At 38.1% G+C, this 7,069-nt stretch overlaps 1 pseudogene; it reads right to left on the minus strand.

Annotated features, from left to right (window-relative positions):
* Window positions 1–2,668: 2,668 nt before the first annotated feature.
* LOC124871395 lies at window positions 2,669–3,613 on the minus strand (annotated as a pseudogene).
* Between the last annotated feature and the right edge of the window lie 3,456 nt (window positions 3,614–7,069).

The following is a 7,069-nucleotide window of genomic DNA, read 5'->3' on the forward strand; positions in this document are numbered from 1 at the left end:
AGGCTTGGGCGGTTTGAATGTAACACGGATGACCATCGCACGTCACATCTAAATCAGGAGGCATATTCTCACCGCAAATACGGCATTTTACATTACACGCGTGTGGTTTATCCTGCCTGCTGATTGGAATAACGTATATCCTTTTGCACATCTTGCACAGTTTTACCAAATCACAGTCACTCATAGGCCTGTCAGCACTAGGTCTGTTGCGGAGTTCCCTATGTCTACTGAAACATGAAGAATTACGACAGATTCTGTGACAACCTGCACAGGCGACAGGTTCGTTAATTTCACGCATACACTGGTATGAGTGACACACCGGACAATAGCCTTCACAATGGTGTGTGTCTGGCTTTTCATAGCTCCCGTAACAATATGCACAGATGTATCTCGATCCTATAAAACCCTTGAGATTTTTTATTCCATAGTAGTGACCTTGAAATACCAGCAGAAAAAGAGGGTTTGATCGATCAGGGAAACTGGTCTCAAATTTCCACAGAGCTGCAGAGCCTGTAACGGTTCTGTGAAACACTACAATTTTTCTCTTTAGAATGCTTTCAAATGTACCAATGTCGTTACTGCTGTCTGATCATATAAACCAGCCCTGTGTTGCCACTCCCTTCCCAGCTCTAAAGCCTGATTATTAGTAAGATTAGAGTCAGAGACGTGTGCATCCGCATCTATTGTCGATGCTGCTGCCCGTAGCTGCGGCCGTAAGGTCTGCAGTGCCTGTCATGGTGGCAATCCCCGAACCCAGTGGTGGACACCGGCAGTAAGAGTCCTATCAGCTGTGGTTGGCTTGTGGGACTCCTGAGGCGGCTGACGGGTACCGTGAGGCCAAGTGTGCCACGGCCTGGGCAGTGGCAGAAGCCAAAACTCTGTTCCGGTCAGTTGTGGTGAAGAGAGAGCTGAGCCGAAAAGCCAAGCTCTCGATTTACTGGTCAGTCTACGTTCCTACCCTCACCTATGGCCATGAACTTTGGGTCATGACCGAAAGAATGAGATCCCGGATACAAGCGGCTGAAATGAGCTTCCTCCATAGGGTGGCCGGGCACTCCCTTAGAGATAGGGTGAGGAGCTCGGTCATTCGAGAGAAACTTGGAGTAGAACTGCTGCTCCTCCGCATCGAGAGAAGCCAGTTGAGGTGGCTCAGGCATCTATAAAAGATGCCTCCTGGACACCTTCCCCGGGAGGTGTTCCAGGCACGTCCCACCGGGAGGAGGCCCAGGGGACGGCCCAGGACACGCTGGAGGGACTATGTCTCTCGGCTGGCCTTGGGCTCCCCCCAGAGGAGCTGGAGGAGGTGTCTGGGGAGAGGGACGTCTGGGCGTCTCTGCTGAGTCTGCTGCCCCCGCGACCCGGTCCTGGATAAAGCGGAAGACGACGAGTACGAGAATGAGTAATATTTCTGTTATTATAATACATGAACAACCCCAGTTTCACAAGCAGAAAGAAGCAGAATATTATGTGAGCGAAGAGTCAACATTTCAGAGTTAATGCAGTACTGATGTATGCCGGCAGAAAATCAGTATTGTTGTCAATTTTGGACCTAGTCAAACCTGTAACATTCACATCAAAAATAGTCCACTTTAGTGTTAATTTTTTGGAAAATATTACATATTGTGTGTTTTTTGCCTTCAAGAAATCAGTTTTTTTTGGACAAAAGAGCATTAAAATATAGAAAAGACTACAAAAATATTAAAGACTATATTGAGATAAGGGTCGGAAGTTGTTGAAAAGATATGATGCAGTGAAAGTAAAAAAACATTAAATATTAAATTTTTATTTCGGGTAAAAAGTGTTTGTTCAATATAATGGTACCTCAAGGGTTAATTCTTTTGAGCAGCATAAAAAGTAACAGTGACAACAGTCAAGAAATCATAGGTAAGTGTACCACATAATGGGAAAACCTGACAAGGTTTAAAGAATGTGCTGCTTGCCAAATTAGGACCTGTTGAAGTTCAGAGGAAGCGGAAAACCAGCAGAAAACAGCCATGTACAAAATCAATACCCAAAACACACAAGGTATATGAGCACAAAACAAGTGTAAGCCCATTACAAATATAATATACTTGCATTTGGCAATATAAATTTTAAATCCTCTTTTCTTCTTATGCTTATGAAGCTTTGTTACTCTTTGTTTGTAAATTATTATGTATTTCTTTAGTAAGTATCAAAAGCATTTCCTCATTTTGACCTCAGCTCCTATTGTGCTCCTTATGAGTTCATAGGCTCATGTAATGTGTATTCAAGCATGTTCTGGAGCAAGAAAACCTCAGATACACGAAGGCAAAGCGACAAGAAGCTTCTAGCTTGGAAAACTTTAATTCACACGTCAAAATGATCTGATAATACTAGACATTTAGACATTAAAAGCTTAAACAGGAGGTTGACTGTCATTGGCCTTCTCTGGTTCACCTAATGTTTGGTACTTTTCTTGTTTTTTCTTTCATCCATTTGTAAAATTGACACATCATATTTCGAATCTAATAGCCAAACAAACCACACTCATTCATGTCAGGACCAGATTGGGGTAAATGAGAGCATGTTTAGCATTAATATTTAAGCATTAACATGAAAAAACAACACTGAAAAATAAAAAAAAACTATGTGAATAATTTAAAGTGTCTAATAATCTAATATGTATTTCAGTGCATCAGTATCACTATCATAGTGCTTTAGCTTGATGAAACATCATTCTCAGTTGTTTAGATATCTCCTTCATTTTTAAGCCATATATGATTGGATTAAATAGAGGATGATACAACACTGCCTGTAAAGTCATTACTAAACGTACTGATTTTGTTAAGTTGGATCCTAATCTAACTATAATAACATCAAATGCACACAAACAGGAGAAACTGATCAAAACTAGCAGGTGGGGCAGGCACGTCCGAGCAGCTTTCTTTCTGACTTCTGTGGAACTATATGATATTATCAGTATTCTGGTGTAGGTAAAAATTATGAAGATCAGAGGGAAGAATGCAATCATGACCAGTGCAACAGCACCAAATACAATGTGTCCCTTGAAATTTAAACAGTGGACACTATAAATTGAGTTGTTACAAAAAACTCCATCAAAATTCAGTTTACATAGTTTCATATCAGAGCTCAATATTACCTGCACTGCAATAACACAAGCAGGCACAAGCCAAGCTAAACTCAGGAAAATGCAAACTGTGGTTCTTCCCATTATTGTTGCATATTGTAAAGGTTTACATATAGACACATAACGATCATAGGCCATAGCTGCCAGCAATAAAAACTCTGAGCCACTTAAAGAATAAAATAGAAAAAATTGCAAATAACAAGCTGAATATGATATGATCTGTTTTTCAGATAAAAAATCTGAAAGCAATTTCGGATATATATTAGTGCTGAAAACAACAGAGTTCAGAAGCAAAGCTGCAATGAAAATGTACATGGGCTCATGGAGGTTTCTGTGCATCCATATAAGATACACAATAGTCAGATTACAAATGATAATACAAACATACGCCATCAGCATGACTGCAAAATAAACATATCTGTATGTATGTAACTCTACATGTCCTTCAAGAGTTATATATGATTCATTAACTTCACCATCCATAAATGTGTTTCACACAAACATAATATTATCATGAAAAATAAAATAAACAAATAATAGCAATAGTTTCACTTTCAGAATAACAAGGAACCTGACCTAGAGATTCAAATTTTTGTGTTGTTGTCTGTTCTCTCTCAAAATATAGAAAGCTGTTTCTCTTAGTGCGTTGAATTTTTTTAAATTGTATTACTGTAGTCTCAGTGGAACTCATTAAGCACCAACTCAGTTTTTTTAAACAGGTCACCAACTGCATGACACCTTGGAGGCCAACGGTAACACTATTACTAAGCATTTCTTGGAAGTCATGCCCAACGTTAAAACTAGGTTTTCTCTTGGGAACCTTTTTTTCTTTAAATATGTTTGTATGCAAACCCAAATGTTCCACTTTATAAATGGTAACCAGGATCAGCTAGTTCCCAACGCAATTGAAACTATTTTCTCACTGTGAGTGGAAAAGTCTTTGCTCCAGATATAGCTTTCTAATCCTTCTCCATTCAAAGATAAAAGACAAGAAGAATTTAAACAAACAGAAGTTCAGGCCACAGTGTACTTGGAGGAACATCTACTTACAAAGGACACTCCAACACAGAGGATACACACCAAAAACTGCCCATCTAGCCTCCTCGTCAAATGAAACTCACCCAGGTCATCCCCACAGAGAGTACCCCTCTCTCTTCCACTGCTGAATCTTACTGAATCGAATCAACTCCTTATAGCCAGAATTTAGGGAACACCTCATCCAAACGCTAAGCCCCAACCCCACCTCCCGCCACAAACACCACACAAACACCACTTCAAATGACAAAGGAAATAGCCATCTATACATCAAAGAAAAGAAAAAACGGCCTGCGCCCCCAGCACCATGGTATCCATTGCTCCAAACATTTGCTGATACGCTGGTTCATAGACTATAAATGAATCAGTATATCAGTATAATGTATTATCAGTATTTTGATGAGTTTCCTAAACGACTTTCTTATATCTTTATTAATTTTGACTGCAATTTTGTGATGCTGATGGAGGAAATTGTCCCGTAAAAGACTAAAGTTTTGTCTGGAAAGAAAAGGTCATTATGGAGAAATGTGCACATGGTTAGAGCTTACAAAACAAAATACAGAAATTTTGAGGTTTAAATAAGTAATTAGACCATATATGTCATTTAATCAAAGTAATAAAGAATTTAAAGATGCATGCATTAATTTATAATTCATGTTTGCCAGAAAAACTAGACTTTAAAATCATCAGAAAATTATTGATGATGTTGATTTTTATAAGAAATATTAGTCCAAAACTGAAGTAGCCAGTTAATTCAGCAACAAAATTAACAAATTAACCCATAATGAAAAAAAAATTATTTCTATACACAATAAAAATGATCTCAAAGTTAACTGCAATAGCACAAACCTGCTTTTAGGTATCGTTTCAAAGCACAGAGAATTGCCATGCACACAAAATAATGAGTGGAAATCATTTAATTTAAATACCAGAAATAATGGTAATAGTAACATTTAACTTTAGTATTCCAGGGTTTGCCGATTGCAGTGCTAACCATCTGATTTAAATCCAGTCATTTTTGGGTTTATATCAGAGTCAGAACCTGTGACTTGAGAATGTACCATGAATAATTTAGCTAGCAAAAAAACAAAACTTTGTCATGATCTGGCTGTTTTAGGAGTTTTAGTTTCCTTGTTCTCCTGTTCGTTTTCTGTTTTTGCTGTTGTTTCTTGTGATTGTGTGCATTTATGTTTTGTTAGATTTCCTCTTCCACGCACCTGTTCACACGTTGGTCCTTTAAAACCCCAGCACAATAGGACAAACTTGGCTGTTAAGCTAACATTAAACATACAGTCATGTTCAATAAATTTAATTATCATTGAAAAGTTAATGTATTTCATTAACTCAATTCACTAAGTAAAGCACATTATGTGGATTCATTACACACAGAATAATATTTTCAAGCTTTTATTTGTGTTAATTATGATTTTCCACTGACAGTTAACAAAAACACATTTAAGAATAAAATATTGCATCAGACCAATAAAAAACTAATTTTTAACACAGAAATGTGGGCTTAATGAAAAGTATGTTTGATACCTGCTTAAAGGTTATTTTCCGAAGGTGGGAATACATATTTTAATTTATTGAATATGGTTGTACATCAGTCGTTTTCACTCATCATTCTTTGTTTGTGTTTACACATCGAAAGAAAGTTAGCATTGCTACCTCTCTGCTGTAGTTACGGCCAATGTCTTGCATCTTAAATTTGCTTATTTTGTTCACCTTGTAATCTGAATAAAGCTGCAATAGGTAACTTTTGTTAAAATGTTTTTTTTTTTACATTTAAAACTGTCACTATGTCCTGAAAGTATAATATGTATGACGGAGTATTAGGGCCAGGCTAAGAGATTTTTATTTTTAAATTCATGTCAGATCATCTCTGCACAGTTGGAGGCCCAACAGGTGAAAATAATCCAACCTCAATTCTCACTAGTAGTGTCTTTTAGGATTTTGCTGATCTAAAAGTCCAAAATCCCACTATGATTTAAGGTTAGCTTTTCCATTTCATATCAGTCTAGAGTTTGGTAAACTATTTGCTTTAGTGTTTAAAATGGTCCCGTTGACAGCAGCCATTTTAATTTAATATTTATTGTCATGCAAGATGAACTGAATGAGGCTGCAAGAACATGGAAAAAGCAGCAAATAAGACAGAGACCTGGGACACCTTGGGGGAAGCCTTGTTCTGATGTTCAGCATGCCACAGCTGTATGCAGCAGAGGACAAATTCCAACCTGTTCTAGAGGAGGAAATAGCTGTTTGTAAAGAGGAGTGCACCCCAAAAGGCCAGTACCCCTGTGATAAAACTGCTTTTGAAATTTGCATTCTCCTTATGGAGGAAAATAGCTGGGATGCTCATTTGGATGGATATGCTGCAGTAGAACTGTATTCACTGCTAAGAAATGAGATACTTGAAAATCTTTAAATAGCTGTAACATTAGCATTTACCTTGGATCTGCCCAAGTAAGAAGTAGAAGTTTTCACAACCTTTACTGTTGTAAAAGAAGTATAACCCTGAATATACAGGGGTTGGACAATGAAACTGAAACACCTGTCATTTTAGTGTGGGAGGTTTCATGGCTAAATTGGACCAGCCTGGTAGCCAGTCTTCATTGATTGCACATTGCACAGTTTTGCTCAAAATATTGAAATGCACACAACATTATGGGTGATATACCAAAGTTCAAAAGAGGACAAATTGTTGGTGCACGTCTTGCTGGCGCAATGTGACCATCACAAAGACAGCAAGTCTTTGTGATGTATCAAGAGCCACGGTATCCAGGGTAATGTCAGCATACCACCAAGAAGGACAAACCTCATCCAACAGGATTAACTGTGGATGCAAGAGGAAGCTGTCTGAAAGGGATGTTCGGGTGCTAACCCGGATTGTATCCAAAAAACATAAAACCACGGCTGTCCAAATCA

Source organism: Girardinichthys multiradiatus, chromosome 7 (genome assembly GCF_021462225.1).
Source record: "Girardinichthys multiradiatus isolate DD_20200921_A chromosome 7, DD_fGirMul_XY1, whole genome shotgun sequence".
Taxonomy (NCBI): Eukaryota; Metazoa; Chordata; class Actinopteri; order Cyprinodontiformes; family Goodeidae; genus Girardinichthys; species Girardinichthys multiradiatus.